The following is a 17,490-nucleotide window of genomic DNA, read 5'->3' as shown; positions in this document are numbered from 1 at the left end:
CTACTGCATATAGATCAGACAGTAGGTGTTCTCCTTAAGGAGACAATGCCCATTAAGGCCACCTTAAAGGCATGTGGAGACTTAAAGCCATTAATGCTCCACCAGGGAATTCTGGGAAAAATGCAAATAAGTTTTCCAAGGTGTTAAATGGAAAACAATACCTCCTTTTGCTACCTTGAAAGGCAGCCCCCTTAACATCAAGTATGACCTACAAGAAGTCTAAAAACATGATGTGGGATTAAGCCAAACCAGTATATCTATTCCATAAGGAACAGACTCCCAACTGTAGACAGCACTGTTTCGACCTGGTTGGGTCTCCTCAGTACAGTGTAGGGAACTGATTTGGCTATGTGAGAGGCTATTGACTAGGATCAGACAGTAGGTGTTCTCCTTAAGGAGACAATGCCAATTAAGGCCACCTTAAAGGCATGTGGAGACTTAAAGCCATTAATGCTCCACCAGGGAATTCTGGGAAAAATGCAAATAAGTTTTCCAAGGTGTTAAATGGAAAACAATACCTCCTTTTGCTACCTTGAAAGGCAGCCCCCTTAACATCAAGTATGACCTACAAGAAGTCTAAAAACATGATGTGGGATTAAGCCAAACCAGTATATCTATTCCATAAGGAACAGACTCCCAACTGTAGACAGCACTGTTTCGACCTGGTTGGGTCTCCTCAGTACAGTGTAGGGAACTGATTTGGCTATGTGAGAGGCTATTGACTAGGATCAGACAGTAGGTGTTCTCCTTAAGGAGACAATGCCAATTAAGGCCACCTTAAAGGCATGTGGAGACTTAAAGCCATTAATGCTCCACCAGGGAATTCTGGGAAAAATGCAAATAAGTTTTCCAAGGTGTTAAATGGAAAACAATACCTCCTTTTGCTACCTTGAAAGGCAGCCCCCTTAACATCAAGTATGACCTACAAGAAGTCTAAAAACATGATGTGGGATTAAGCCAAACCAGTATATCTATTCCATAAGGAACAGACTCCCAACTGTAGACAGCACTGTTTCGACCTGGTTGGGTCTCCTCAGTACAGTGTAGGGAACTGATTTGGCTATGTGAGAGGCTATTGACTAGGATCAGACAGTAGGTGTTCTCCTTAAGGAGACAATGCCAATTAAGGCCACCTTAAAGGCATGTGGAGACTTAAAGCCATTAATGCTCCACCAGGGAATTCTGGGAAAAATGCAAATAAGTTTTCCAAGGTGTTAAATGGAAAACAATACCTCCTTTTGCTACCTTGAAAGGCAGCCCCCTTAACATCAAGTATGACCTACAAGAAGTCTAAAAACATGATGTGGGATTAAGCCAAACCAGTATATCTATTCCATAAGGAACAGACTCCCAACTGTACTGCATATAGACAGACACACACCCACTCTCTCCAGGATTTATGATTGTCGAGTACCACCACTACACGACCCAGTTGCTGTCACAGGCTTCTTCTGGGGCTCGTCTCCGGACCAGAAGGCTGAATTTCCTTTAAAGATATCGAACAAAGACGCAGTAATGTGCTTCTGAAGACAGTGTGAATCAATCCCAAAGAAAGTGAAGGATCGAGAGAATGCGTCTTTGCTTTTTATGAACATTTCTCCAGTAATTTCAAGTGTGGTGAGCAACCTATAGCTAAAGCCTACAAACGAGGCAAGAACACACAAATGGCTTCCCTCCTGTACCCACCTAAAAGGACCGGAAGCCTTAACCTTCAAGTTATGTGACATGAAATGTCAATCATTCCACACAAATATTGATCTTTATTAAGAACAGATCCCACTTTGAGACAAATACTCAACCCCCAACCTGCCATAAGTTCCCAATGTGGATGTTATTAGAAAAATTTACTTGTAATAAGTTATTTTAATCCTGAGCCTACCAAAACAATTTTTGGAGCACCCAAACCAAAATGGATCTGGATCCCCCATTGCAAAATGTATAGCATCTCTGAATACAGAGAGAAGTGCAATATTTACTGACTCTAAGGATGCATTCCCCCGTTGGGGGATGTATATACGGCTACCGTATATACATCCCCCATTGGCCGGCAATGGGCGCACGGAGCCTTACGGAGCAGTAAGCGGCACCGTACCGTCATGTCATATTTTTCCCTGTGTTATGTCGCCCTGCACCATGTATGGCTATGGAGAGGGATGGGATGATTCCCTTCTCTCCCATGCGCCACCGGCTGTGTGAATTCTCCAGCGCCGTATGTGCCCGTTTATACGTGGCGTTTTTTCAGCAGTATGTGCACATATTGCACTGTATGTCATCGTATTTTATCTATATAAAATACAGTAGGCTGCCACCTGACCACCCATTTGCATATTAAATCCGGCCTCCCAGCGTGTGTATCATACCGCCTGAGGAAGCATGATTGAAACACGCATTGGGGAGTCCATGGGGGAATCTCATTGTACGGGGAAAAAAACATGGGTAAGACACTGATCTTTGAGATATAAGCTTACTATTCATGTACATGCCGGTGATAATATATTGTGATAAAAAATTGAAATGATATTGTTCTGTTGGTATATTCATTGATAGCTGCTAATCATACCCCTCATTGTGCGTGAGTGATTAAGCCCTGTCGGACCTGTTTATTGGGTTCTCTTATTTGCACCAATTGTATATATTGTAATTTTTAATTGTGTATAATAAAGTTTGCATTGTTTTATAGTAAGATCTGTTTTTCTGTATTAGTATATTTGATATTTTGGAGTAGTTCTATGATTTGAAGGTGGAGGGCTATATGCCTAGTCCCGTAATGTAACAATCATGGAGATTTAGTATTTGATTCTATTATATATTTAATAGGGAGCTGTTCAGGAGCCAGAAGAGCCATCTCACTAAGAAGAGCTGGAATTCCCATCAGTACATTCTAGGAGGTCTCTAAATAGTGTAGAACTTTGTAATTTCAGCTAAAGCTATTGCCTGCTAAGGCAAGAGTTAAGCATGCCAAATGTTATTGTCCAATGATATTCTTTGTAATATTGTAAAGCAATATGGCACTGGGAGCACAGGGTCTGAGGTTTCAGTGAGAGAGCAGAGACTCCATCTTGGAGCACATTGTCAGCAAAGCAAGCAGAGGAGAGTGCAGTTCCCACAGAGCCAGCCAGTTTCATAATACCAGAAAGCAGAGGTGCCAAAGGCCACTGCCTAGCACCCAGGGCAAGTCAGAGAAGACTAAGTCCCAGAGCAGAGGTTCATCATCTGGACTTGGGCTTCATTTTTACCAGCCCAGCCTGAAGCTATTACCAGGCTGTGAGCTAACTTTCCTGCGGACCAGCTTTATTGTATTCTGAAGTTAAGGCCATTGCTGTGTGAAGTTGAATAAAGAACCGTAAATTGATTTGCACAACGTGCCTCCATGTAATCCCTGGATCAGGCTGCTTCACCATCACGGGCCCCCCATCCTCCATCATCCAGGGACTCCCATATACACCTCAGGGGTTGCCCCAGGGAGAAACCTGTTGCATCAGCCTCTCCCTCCATCTTTTCTTGCACACACCACCAGCTGGAGACCTACCACGCTGTGGGCCCCAGCCTCCGGTCCCAATACTAAGCACTGTGACCATAGCGTACCCAATGCCGCATAAGCCAGCCACTTCGGTATTCTGGGACCCAACTGTCTACAGCCACCTAGAAAAGGCTAGGCCCCGGAGGGGGTGTTGCAATTCATATCAACCCCCTTTCCTTAGAACTGATATAAAAATAAATAAACAGTAAAAATCATAAACATGTTGAGTATCACTGGTCCCAAAAGTAACAGGGATACAGGCAGCAGCAAAAGTAAAGGAACCAGCTGTCCTGTGCAGAGCGAAGATATGGTCTGTGGAGACTGAAGCTGACACTTTGAGGGATTGTTAGAGGGAATACAACTTTATGGGAAGAACTGCAGGATTCGTATGGGGATGACAATGACAGCTTAATACACTGCATAATGGGCTATGTTAACTTTTGTACAGAGAATAAGGTACCCACAACAATGGTGAGGTGCTTCTCTAACAACAAATCTAGATTAACCTTGATAATAAAAGCTCTTCTTTAAAAGAAAAAAATGAGGAAAACATGAGGATTGGTCAAAAAGGGAGGGGAAATCCAGATACAAGAGGATGATAGAGGAGCAGATGAAACAGAAATACATCAGAGAGGTCTGGAAAAGTCTCAAATCAATATCTGTTCACAGACAGCCTGTCTCTCAGGTTACAGCAAATAAAGGAGTGGGTTAATGAACTTAATCTATTCTTCAATAGTTTTGATCACACGCCTGCCCCCTCCTACCTTAAAGGAAACCCGTCACCACATTTTTCACAAATACAGGTAATGACAGGTTCTCATCATTACAGATGCCATTTTGAACCTAGCGGACGCCATCTTGTCTTAGCCGGAGGTCATGTTTCCACTCAGAAGCCATATTGTAAAATGCCTATTCAAGTCATGATTCAAACATAATTTTCTGATAAGAGGCAAGTCTGTCCTTGACTCTTGTCCTATATTTTTGCTTCAGCACCTTCTTATCTTATGTTTTGGCTTCACTGAGGAGCCATAGGAGTCTTCTTCTCAGGACTTTTAGTAAAAATATTCTGTCTCCCTGGAGTCTGTGTGAGAAATTATATGTAAAGTTCATCTGCATGTTTTGGGAAAGTAAATTTTTGGGGAGATATTCGATATGGCCAATAGCATTGCAGTATTCTATTACCTTTTCAAGCCCCTATGAAAATTATTTTCTGTGTTTTATATATTCGTCTGCGTGTTAATAGAGGATTGTGATTCTGCATTTTCTAAGAGACTGGTGTGTCTTGGTTTCTGCTCTCATCCCAGTACCGGGAGCCATAAAAGGGTTAATTCGAAAGTCACCTTGCAACTGCAGTTAGGGCAATTTAAGCCCTAGATAAAAATCTCTTACATTGATATTGTCTGGGTCAGCATACTAAAATGGACATTTGACCATCAGGGTGACCTCTGCGGGAGTCCAGGCAGCCAGTCACCAGAATTGACAAAGAGTGCTCAGGGTAAGTTTCCTTTATTGTCTTCCTTGACTGTCACTTCTGTTTCACTGGCTGGATGGACAGGGTAAGGTCATTTAATTGTGTGATATTTAAATGTCCATATAAAACAGTATGCTCACTATAATTGTGGCAAAGAACCACTTTTAAGGTGACTGGACAGTGACAGACAATCAGACAGTCTGTGATGTTAGCTGAAGCTGTGAGACGGGAAGGAGTAACCCATGCTAGAGTGGGAGGTACTCTGTTGGTGATTGTCAGGTTATCATAGTCTCTATAGTACTCTTTGACTAGTGCCAATAGAGTTGCCCATAGAGGTATAGAGCTCAATTTGTGCATGTGCATCGTGGCCAGGTGTGCACGTGCACCTGGCCAGGTGTGCATTCCACTCCCTTCTGGGAGTCTGAATGGCCTTGTGGGACTGTAAGAACTAGTAGTGACTTGGTAAAGAGTCAGTAAGAGAGTAGTGGCTTGGTAAAGAGTCAGTAAGAGAGTTGACTTGGTAAAGAGTCCTCTGTGAAAGTCTGGTATTTAGTTTCTTTGTGGTTGGGAAATCGAGGTGTTAGCATTCGCTGTGTCAGTGGGGACAAGTTTGGCAGTGTTGCAGTTGTAGACATTTATGATGGGTAGTGAACAGAGTAAATTGATTCAAGCGCATTGCGGACAACGCACATGAAGGGAAAGACGCACAGACAGAAGGTTGGCCAGATGTAAGTAGGACTGATGGAAAATTGCAAAGTTAATATAATGGAACAAAAGGACTTGTAGCATTTTGGTGAAAAGAAAAGTAGTAGTGAAGTTTGGAAGGTTTTGGACGTGTCAGATGATCTCTTGAATGTACAAGTAAGAAAACTATCAGATTTCCAAACAGACACTGGCTTTGACGGACGGACCCGGAATGAGTGACAGGAGTCCAGAAAGAGTGCCCGCTGAAGAGAGAGATGGGCAATATGGGACATTTCAAGGTTTTTCATGTGGAGAGAATTTAAGTAAAAAAAGATTTTTTATATTTTCCTCCCTGGAAAAAGGAACAAAAAATATGGTGTCTAGTATCCAGGACAGCACCCTCTTCGACTCCACCCCTGTACCTGGTGGTTAGAGAAGATGACACACCCTACCAGCCTTCAGTGGCGGCCATCTTAGAACAGTTTATTTTCTTAAAGGGGTTGTACGGTCCCTGAACCTCCAAAATAAACTCCTGGGTGTGATAAATACACCCACTACACCATCTATTACAACAACTTATACTTAAATTTTGTGTTAATAGCTATTTTTGCAAAGAATTACCTCTTTATTCCTGCAGGCAGGAACCGAGGAAACAACATGGGCGCCGCACTCTGCATTGAGACTAAAAGTCCCATGATGCTTTGCGTGTGCTCGTGCACAGAATACACAGCACAGCAGCGATTGGCTGCTAGTGCTGTGGGCTTCTGCTTGTAGAGGAGGCGGAGGCAGGCACAGTGCTAGATGCTGTATTGCAGCACTGACTGAAGGCACGTGCACTGTATACTGAGTCGGCTGCTACAAACAAGCGTTACCTCTTGTGGTGCACACAGGAGGAGGGAGTGTGGAACTGGCTGCAGATCACAGGCAGCTGAACACGCATGCGCGGCCAGCGGAGGGTACAGTCTACATGTCGTTTCCCAGGAGATCAGGTAGTATAAACAAAAGCTAACCTTATAAGTTCAGATTTCATTATCTCTAAAAGTACCTAAAATCGCTGATAACATTGTATTTATGTATTGAGGTACTTTTGTTTGTCTGCAACATGCAGGTCAATGTCTCCCACCTTACAACCCCTTTAAGTCCCTCAAGTTAATTGCCTATAACTCTACTCTGTTGGCAGCCATAAAGGCTGGTTGAGGATAATTGTTGTAGAAAACAACTAGTTTTTGTTGTAGTTTAGCAGTTGAGGGTCCTTGGAGAATCTTGATAGATGTCTGGAATAAAAGCTGGCAAAGGTGAATATTTTCACTGATTCCAGATTTCTGCTGATTGGAGTGGGAAGTTGTTTGTTTTATTATGGTCCAGTTAAAACTTATTTGATCCTGATGATTAGAGAAAAATGGCTATAAAAAAATGCTGCAATATCTCTGGTACCTGCTTTTTGGAGTTTGTAGCGTAAATGAGGGAGAGCGAGGGGGCATGAATCTGTGTTTTGTTATCTCATCTCAAAGAACTCACAGGCTGACCTTGTTAATGGTCATTTAAGTGTACTTGACTTTTGATGAGATGTTGGAGTCTGGCCAGAACTTTATAGAAAGCAAGGAACACAGGGCTAGAAATAGTTAAGGGAGAATCCCAGATGTCTAGATGAGATGAAGCAGAGACCTAAACAGTTAGTGGAACAGTTTCTACGAGGAACCGTTTACAGCTTTTGGACACATGGGGAATGACCTGACGGTGTAGTGTACATCTAGTGCATTTTGCCAGCTGTTTTGTAACGGGTTGTTACCAAAGGTGTTAACAGACTAGAGACATCTCTGCCAGACTGTTGAACGGAGGGACCGACGAGACTGTGACAGAAAGCCAGGGGGAATAGAGACCAGGATCGACAGTTTCACAGACCACTGCCAAAGTGAGAGTGAGAGAAGTTCCGGTCCCGTGAGAGCCCAGCTCAAGGGGGCATGTTTCAACTTGTGGGGGGGAGACAATACCAAAGTGACTGAAGTGAGTGGCCACATTCTAGGAAACGAAGATTCCCCCAACAGGGTGGGACTAGGGGGGTTGGTAACAGACGACGTCATCAAGCACACCCTCCCCTGTTAGCCCAGTGATGATTAACCTGGTCAAGAAAAAGACCCAGAAAGGACAGCCAGATACATGTAGGATGGTCCATGACCTCTGAGCTGCCAATGACTGTAATGAAGCTAATCAACACATCTCACTGGCAGCAGTCCATAGAGAATGCCATATTCTTCACTGTTATTTGATTTGGCAAACGTTCTCCTCTCTGTGCCCTTACATGGAGATTTCCAGTACTTTACTAATTTAGTATTCCAGTACACCTGGTGCAGATTCCCACAAGAAGGGGGGGGATAAAACTCACCCAGCCAGTACTCCACGGCCCTACAGGGAGTAGACTGGCAGACTGGCCCCTTACTGCAGTGATTTTCAACCTGTGTGCCGCGACACATGGTTGAGTGTGCCGCGGGGAAAGTTCCCCGAACTATGGTGCCCCGGTGTAGTGCTGCCGCCGCGCCCCCGTGTTTCTGCCCCTTACTTACCTACAAGCCCCGCGTCGGCGATCCGCCCATCTTCTGTAGCTCCTGCACCGCGCGCCTCTGGTCACGTGACTGACGCAACCTGACGTCAGGTTGCGTAAGTCACGTGACCAGAGGCGCGCGGTGCAGGAGCTACAGAAGGTGGGCGGATCACCATTAGGAGTGAAGGTACGCGGAAGAAGACATCAAGGGTAAGTATATAAGGTTATTATTTAACCCCTAGAGGCACCTAGACGTTATAGTACGTCCTGGTGAGAGCTTCATTAGCGCACCAGGACGCACTATAACGTCCTCTCTCCCGGGGCGCACTGTAGCTATACACAGTGCCTGGGACCTGGGAGGTCAGCTGGGACGTATAGCTGACCTCCCAGGCTTGCCGACAATGGACCGTTCCTATTGGTCCATTGTCCACGATTGCTGTGACAGCCGGTTCTATACAGAACCGGCTGTCACAGCATCGGAGCCGGCATCGGAGGTTCCCGGTCTCACTGTCTGTACAGTGTCACATGCTGATTGCCGGTGCCTAGGATCGCTGTCTGCATAGACAGCGACCGGGCACCGGAGATTCTTGACCCCAGACATGTGACCAGCGATGGACCAATAGATGTGGTCCATCGCTGCCTATCACTGTGATTGGTGGATCAGATCGAACCCACCAATCACAGTGAAGCAGGGTCACAGGCGGGCACAGTATCTGTGCTGACAGGCTCTGATCTCTCTGTTGGTTGAGAGAATTTGGAGAGATCAGAGCCTGTCAGCTAGCTAGCTTAGGTGTTAGTGCGTCATCGTCAATTCGTCGCGTTAGTTACTTAGTGTCAGTGCGGCGTCAATTCGTCGCGTTAGTTACTTAGTGTCAGTGTGCCGTCAATTCGTTGCGTTAGTTACTTAGTGTTAGTGCGCCGTCAGTCCGTCGCATTAGTTACTTAGTGTCAGTGCGCCGTCAATTCGTCGCATTAGTTACTTAGTGTCAGTGCGCCGTCAATTCGTCGCGTTAGTTACTTAGTGTTAGTGCGCCGTCAGTCCGTCGCATTAGTTACTTAGTGTCAGTGCGTCGTCAATTCGTCGCGTTAGTTACTTAGTGTTAGTGCGCCGTCAGTCCGTCGCATTAGTTACTTAGTGTCAGTGCGCCGTGAATTTGTCGCATTAGTTACTTAGTGTCAGTGCGCCGTGAATTCGTTGCGTTAGTTACTTAGTGTCAGTGCGCCGTGAATTCGTCGCATTAGTTACTTAGTGTCAGTGCGCTGTCAGTCCGTCACATTAGTTACTTAGTGTCGCTTTAGGTAGATTATCTCTGTTACTGACAGTGGTAGTCATTGTCCGTTAGCTGTATTATTTGTTAGTTACCGTCAGTTTGTCAGTGGTTTAGTGGGTTAGTCAGTGTCTGTAAGTGTAAAAAAAACTTAAAAAAATTTTAAAAAAAAGGTTGTTCGTTCATTAGTGTCAGTCACCGTCTGTCATTGTCATTTGTCATTCCGTCCCTGTCAGTCCATTAGTTAGTCAGCGTCAGTGTTAAAAAAAAAAATAATAATAAAAAAATAATTGTTGTGTCGTGTTTCGTAGTTTATAAAATGGCAGTGAGGATGTACTCCGCTGAGGAAGCGTACGCCATGCTTGCCTCAGATACTGAAAGTGCCAGTGAGGGAGAACCTGAGTTTTTTCGTGATTCCTCCTCCAGCGATTCAGGAGAACCCCCTCGTAGTCGTAGGAGAGTTAGTGCTCAGGTTCTGCCTGAGGATTTAGATTGGGAACCCCTAACAGATTACACCCCCCAAATTCCGGCATTTACTGCAGTAGCAGGGATTAAGGTCCCTACTGAAGGGCTCTCTGCCCTCGGTTTTTTCAAATTAATTTTTACGGACAATTTGGTCCAATTAATGGTAGAACAAACCAATATATATGCTGAAGAATTTATACGGGCAAATCCATCTTCTTTTTATGCCAGGCCTTATAGGTGGCACCCTACAAACTGTGGGGAAATGTTAAAGTATTGGGGCCTTGTTTTAAATATGGGCCTTACAAAAAAAGCCTAAAATAAGATCCTATTGGTCCACGGATATTCTGTACTACTGCCCGCTGTACCACACAATAATGTCCAGGTCCCGATTCGAAGCTATACAAAAATTTCTTCATTTTGTGGATAATTCCTTATGCCTACCCCAGGATGACCCAAACTATGATCGACTTTTTAAAATACGCCCCGTTCTAACATTTTTACAAGAAAAATTTTCAGCTGTCTACACCCCTCAAAGGGAAATCTCAGTAGATGAGTCCCTAATGAGCTTCAAGGGGAGAGTTAAATTCCGACAGTATCTGCCTAATAAGCGAGCCAGATACGGAATAAAATTATATGCCAGGCCTTATAGGTGGCACCCTACAAACTGTGGGGAAATGTTAAAGTATTGGGGCCTTGTTTTAAATATGGGCCTTACAAAAAAGCCTAAAATAAGATCCTATTGGTCCACGGATGTTCTGTACTACTGCCCGCTGTACCACACAATAATGTCCAGGTCCCGATTCGAAGCTATACAAAAATTTCTTCATTTTGCGGATAATTCCTTATGCCTACCCCAGGATGACCCAAACTATGATCGACTTTTTAAAATACGCCCCGTTCTAACATTTTTACAAGAAAAATTTTCAGCTGTCTACACCCCTCAAAGGGAAATCTCAGTAGATGAGTCCCTAATGAGCTTCAAGGGGAGAGTTAAATTCCGACAGTATCTGCCTAATAAGCGAGCCAGATACAGAATAAAATTATATAAATTGTGTGAGGCAGACACAGGATACACATTTTCATTCCGTGTATATGAGGGCAAAGACAGGACAATACAGCCCCCAGAATGTCCACCACACATTGGCACAAATGGAAAAATTGTGTGGGACCTTATATTCCCACTACTTAATCAGGGGTACCACTTATATACCGACAATTGGTATTCAAGCGTTCCCCTGTTTAAATGCCTCATGGACAAAAGTACAATGGCCTGTGGGACAGTGCGAAAAAATCATAAACCCCTTCCCAAAACTTTTGTTAGTCAAACGCTGAGAGCTGGCGAAAGCAGAGCAGTGCAAAATGAGGGGGTGCTGTGCTTAAAATTTAAAGATAAAAAAGAGGTGATGATGCTGACAACAGTTCATGATGCCAGCTGTACCCCTGTCACCCTGCGTGGCACTTCCACCACCATCCAGAAGCCTGTATGTATACAGGATTATAATAAATTTATGGGGGGGGTTGATTTAAATGACCAGATTTTGAAGCCCTACACAGCGACTAGAAGAAACCGAATCTGGTACAAAAAACTAGCAATCCACCTTTTACAGATGGCAATGTACAACTCATTTGTCCTTTTCAGACAGGCCGGCCACCAGGGTAAATACTTAGAGTACCAGGAGAATATCATCAAATCACTCCTCCTGGGTGAAGGGGAAGGGGAAAGCTCTGCCTCATCTATAAATGTTCCCCGAATAGTACCAGGGCAACATTTTCCGTCTGTGGTGCCACCAACGGAGAAAAAGCAAAAACCCCAAAAAAGATGCCGTGTGTGCACAAAGAATGGTATCCGCAAGGATACCATATACCAATGTGACACATGTCCTTCCAAACCTGGGCTGTGTATGAAGGATTGCTTCCGAATCTACCACACAGCCCTGGAAGTGTAATTTGGAAAAATCCCATCAGTGCCATTCTGTTATTTGCCCATTTTTTTTATTTTGCCCATTTTTTAATTTTTATAACAAAACTAAAAGCATCATTATACCCTTAGATGAATACCTAATGATGTTATCTGCACATTTATAGGCCTATGCCAGTGCTGCCCAAAAATTACAAATCCGATGCCACACATAAGATACAGCCTGATAAATGTTACAAAGTATTGTTTCATTTTTATGCGCAGGTCAGTGTCTGAAAAAGTGTCTTATGAATGTAACATTTGTGGAAAAATTAAAAGCTAAAATTTAACCTCAGCTTTTCACTAAATTCTACATAAGTGACCAAGATCAAATTTTATCACTTTCAAAAAGGGATCACATGTTGGGGGCTTTCACTGTACCTTTGGGTATGTGCAAAAATAACATGACTCCGAGATATTTCAGCCAAAACTAAACTTCAAAAATAGCATTCCCTCCATTCTGAACCTTGCTATTTCACTAAAAAAGCAATTTACAACCACATTTGGAGTATTGCCATACTCAGGAGAAATTGTGTGGCATAATTCAGGGTTCTCTTCTACCTTTAACTGCTTTTAAAAATGACATTTAGCTACTTCACCCCTTGTAAAAATGGAATTTCAGGAGCTAAAGTGACATTTGCTTGAACAAATTCTAATTCTTCATTTCCACAGTCATATGCTAATGAATACTGTAAAACTTGACCTGTAGAGTCAAACCATTAACCAAACGCCTTGATATATTCCTTGAGGGGTGTAGTTTCCAGAATGGGGTCACTTTTGGGGATTTATCACTGTTACAGTACTCCAGGAGCTATTCGAACAGGACATGGGGCATGAAAATGATTTCATCAAAATCTGCTCTCCAAAAGCCTTGTTCTCTTTCCAACTCCTGCCATATACCCCTACAGCTATTTACAACCACATGTGGGGTATTGCCGTATTCAGAAGAAATTGTGTGACAAAATTTGGGGTGCTTTTCTACCTCAAACTGCTTTTAAAAATGACATTTTGGGGGATAAAACGAGATTTTCTTGAAAAAAATGTAAATTTTCATTTTCACAGTCTTATGTTCATAAATACGGTGAAACGCCTGTAGGGTCAAACCTTCCACTTTACCACTTGATATATTCCCTGAGGGGTGTAGTTTCCAGAATGGGGTCACTTTTGGGGGTTTATCACTGTTACAGTACTCCAGGAGCTATTCAAACATGATATAGGGCATGAAAATTATTTCATCAAAATCTGTTCTCTAAAAGCCTTGTTCTCTTTCCAACTCCTGCCATATACCCCTACAGCAACTTACAACCACATATGGGGTATTGCCATATTCAGAAGAAATTGTGTGACAAAATTTGGGGTGCTTTTCTACCTCAAACTGCTTTTAAAAATGACATTTTGGAGGCTAAAATGAGATTTTCTTGAAAAAAATGTAAATTTTCATTTTCACAGTCTTATGTTCATAAATACGGTGAAACGCCTGTAGGGTAAAACCTTCCACTTTACCACTTGATATATTCCTTGAGGGGTGTAGTTTCCAGAATGGGGTCACTTTGGGGATTTATCACTGTTACAGTACTCCAGGAGCTATTCAAACATGATATAGGGCATGAAAATTATTTCATCAAAATCTGTTCTCTAAAAGCCTTGTTCTCTTTCCAACTCCTGCCATATACCCCTACAGCAACTTACAACCACATATGGGGTATTGCCATATTCAGAAGAAATTGTGTGACAAAATTTGGGGTGCTTTTCTACCTCAAACTGCTTTTAAAAATGACATTTTGGGGGCTAAAATGAGATTTTCTTGAAAAAAATGTAAATTTTCATTTTCACAGTCTTATGTTCATAAATACCGTGAAACGCCTGTAGGGTCAAACCTTCCACTTTACCCCTTGATATATTCCTTGAGGGGTGTAGTTTCGAAAATGGGGTCACTTTGGGGGTTTATCGCTGTTACAGTACTCCAGGAGCTATTCAAACATGACATGGGGCATGAAAATAATTTCATCAAAATCTGCTCTCCAAAGGCCCAAAAGCCTTGTTCTCTTTCCAACTCCTGCCATATACCCCTACAGCAACTTACAACCACATATGGGGTATTGCCGTATTCAGAAGAAATTGTGTGACAAAAATTGGGGTGCTTTTCTACCTAAACTGCTTTTAAAAATGACATTTTGGGGGCTAAAATGAGATTTTCTTGAAAAAAATGTAAATTTTCATTTTCACAGTCTTATGTTCATAAATACCGTGAAACACCTGTAGGGTCAAACCTTCCACTTTACCCCTTGATATATTCCTTGAGGGGTGTAGTTTCCAAAATGGGGTCACTTTTGGGGTTTATCACTGTTACAGTACTCCAGGAGCTATTCAAACATGACATGGGGCATGAAAATAATTTCATCAAAATCTGCTCTCCAAAGGCCCTAAAGCCTTGTTCTCTTTCCAACTCCTGCCATATACCCATACAGCAACTTACAACCACATATGGGGTATTGCCGTATTCAGAAGAAATTGTGTGACAAAATTTGGGGTGCTTTTCAACCTAAACTGCTTTTAAAAATGACATTTTGGGGGCTAAAATGAGATTTTCTTGAAAAAATTGTAAATTTTCATTTTCACAGTCCTATGTTAATAAATTCTGTGAAACGCCTGTAGGGTCAAGCCATTCACTTTACCCCTTGATATATTCCTTGAGGGGTGTAGTTTCCAAAATGGGGTCACTTTGGGGGGTTTATCACTGTTACAGTACTCCAGGAGCTATTCAAACATGACATGGGGCATGAAAATTATTTCATCAAAATTTGCTCTCCAAAGGCCCTAAAGCCTTGTTCTCTTTCCAACTCCTGCCATATACCCCTACAGCAACTTACAACCACATATGGGGTATTGCCGTATTCAGAAGAAATTTTGTGACAAAATTTGGGGTGCTTTTCAACCTAAACTGCTTTTAAAAATGACATTTTGGGGGCTAAAATGAGATTTTCTTGAAAAAATTGTAAATTTTCATTTTCACAGTCCTATGTTAATAAATTCTGTGAAACCCCTGTAGGGTCAAGCCATTCACTTTAATCCTTGATATATTCCTTGAGGGGTGTAGTTTCCAAAATGGGTCATTTTGTCAGGGGTTTCTACTGTTCTGACACCTCAGGGGATCTACAAAAGCAACATGACACGTGAATGCTTTTTCATAAAATGCTGCTCTTCAAAAGCCCAGTGGCCCTCCTTCTGCTTTGTGCCCTGGCATGTGCCCAAAAACCAGTTCACATCTACATGTGGGATATTTTCTTACTCAGGAGAAATCACATAACATAATTTAGGATGCATTTACTCTTTTACTCTTGTAAATTTAAATTTTTTTGAACTAATTAAACCTGTTATAGAAAAAATATTATAATTTCTTAACTTTACCTCTTTTTTATTTGAATTCCTGTGAGATGCTTAAAGGGTTAACAGACAACCTTATACCCGTTTTGAGTTGTTGAAGAGGTGCAGTTTATAAATGGGGTGAATTATAGGGGTTTCTAATGTATATGCCTTCAAAAAACACTTTAGATATGTACTGGTCCCAGAAAAACTTGGTTTTGGAAATTTTCTCTTATTTTGGAAAATTGCTGTTATATTTTTAAGCCTTCTCAAATCCTAAAAAAGTGAAAGAACTCTGTCAAAATGATGAAAACATAAATTAGAGATATGGTAAATGTTGGATATAAACTTTTTTGTGAAGTAAAATGATTTATCTGGCAAGCCAAAAATTTCAAACTATGAAAATTGAAAATTTTTCTAATTTTTTGCCAAATTTTGTTTTTTTTTTTAAAAAACTACAATACATATTGGCAGACAAACACCACTATCATGATGTACAATATGTCACAAAAAAACAATCTCAAAATCACATAGATAAGTTGAAGTGTTCCAATTTTATAACCATATAAACTGACACAGGGCATATTTGAAAAATGGGTCTGCGTCCTTAAGGCCAAAATAGGATGTGTCCCCTAGGGGTTAATAATAATAAAAATAATCTTTATTTATATAGCGCCATCAAATTACGTAGCGCTTTACAAATTATTTGTATAGGGAAGGCAGCTAGGGTCTTTTTTTTATTAGTAAAGGGAGGCTGGGGCTTTTTATTAGTTAAGGGGGGCCTCTAGGGCCTTTTAATTAGTAAAGGGGGGCCTCTAGGGCCTTTTAATTAGTAAAGGGGGGCCTCTAGGGCCTTTTAATTAGTAAAGGGAGGCCGCTAGGGCCTTTTAATTAGTAAAGGGAGGCCGCTAGGGCCTTTTAATTAGTAAAGGGAGGCCGCTAGGGCCTTTTAATTAGTAAAGGGAGGCCGCTAGGGCCTTTTCATTAGTAAAGGGGGGCCGCTAGGGTTTCTTAATTAGTAAAGGGAGGCCGCTAGGGTCTTTTAATTAGTAAAGGGAGGCCTCTAGGGTCTTTTAATTAGTAAAGGGAGGCCGCTAGGGGCTCTTAATTAGTAAAGGGAGGTCGCTAGGGGCTCTTAATTAGTAAAGGGAGGCCGCTAGGGGCTCTTAATTAGTAAAGGGAGGCCGCTAGGGGCTTTTAATTAGTAAAGGGAGGCCGCTAGGGGCTCTTAATTAATAAAGGGAGGCCGCTAGGGGCTCTTAATTAGTAAAGGGAGGCCGCTAGGGGCTCTTAATTAGTAAAGGGAGGCCGCTAGGGTCTTTTAATTAGTAAAGGGAGGCCGCTAGGGGCTCTTAATTAGTAAAGGGAGGCCGCTAGGGGCTCTTAATTAGTAAAGGGAGGTTGCTAGGGGCTCTTAATTAGTAAAGGGAGGTCGCTAGGGGCTCTTAATTAGTAAAGGGAGGCCGCTAGGGGCTTTTAATTAGTAAAGGGAGGCCACTAGGATCTTTTAATTAGTAAAGGGAGGCTACTAGGGGCTCTTAATTAATAAAGGGAGGCCGCTAGGGGCTCTTAATTAGTAAAGGGAGGCCGCTAGGGGCTCTTAATTAGTAAAGGGAGGCCGCTAGGGTCTTTTAATTAGTAAAGGGAGGCCGCTAGAGGTTTTTATTAGTAAAGGGAGGCCGCTAGGGGTTTTTTATTAGTAAAGGGAGGCCTTTTATGACTGTTTTAGTGTCATTTTGTGCTATTTTGGTTGGTGGTGTGCCCCAGGATTTTCTAAGTATAAAAAGTGTGCCGCGGCTCAAAAAAGGTTGAGAATCACTGCCTTACTGGATGTTCTCCTTTTACAATATGTGGATGACCTACAGTTTTGTGCCTCCATTTTACAGATTTGCCACAATGCATTTATGGACCTTATGTTTTCTGTTCCAGAAGGGTTGCAAAGTTTCTAGAGACAAACTCCAGTACAGCCAGGAGAAGGTGGTCTTCCTATGCCACTGCTTCTCAGCCACTGGAAGGCACCTGACAGAGGAAAGATAGCTGGCAGTCCAGAATATGCCCCTGTCCCGAGGCCCTAAGCCTCTTCACATGTTTCTAGGACTGGCCAGCTCCTGCAGGCCTGGGATAAGGTCTGCTGCCTCCAGCCTGATGCTGCCCCTTTTATGACTGCATTGCCTCTCCCCCATTTGCCCTACATCTGGAGGCAATTGATGCATTCCACAGCCT

The sequence above is a fragment of the Engystomops pustulosus genome, chromosome 2, assembly GCF_040894005.1.
Source record: "Engystomops pustulosus chromosome 2, aEngPut4.maternal, whole genome shotgun sequence".
Classification (NCBI taxonomy): domain Eukaryota; kingdom Metazoa; phylum Chordata; class Amphibia; order Anura; family Leptodactylidae; genus Engystomops; species Engystomops pustulosus.
Note: the sequence above shows the minus strand (reverse complement) of the source record.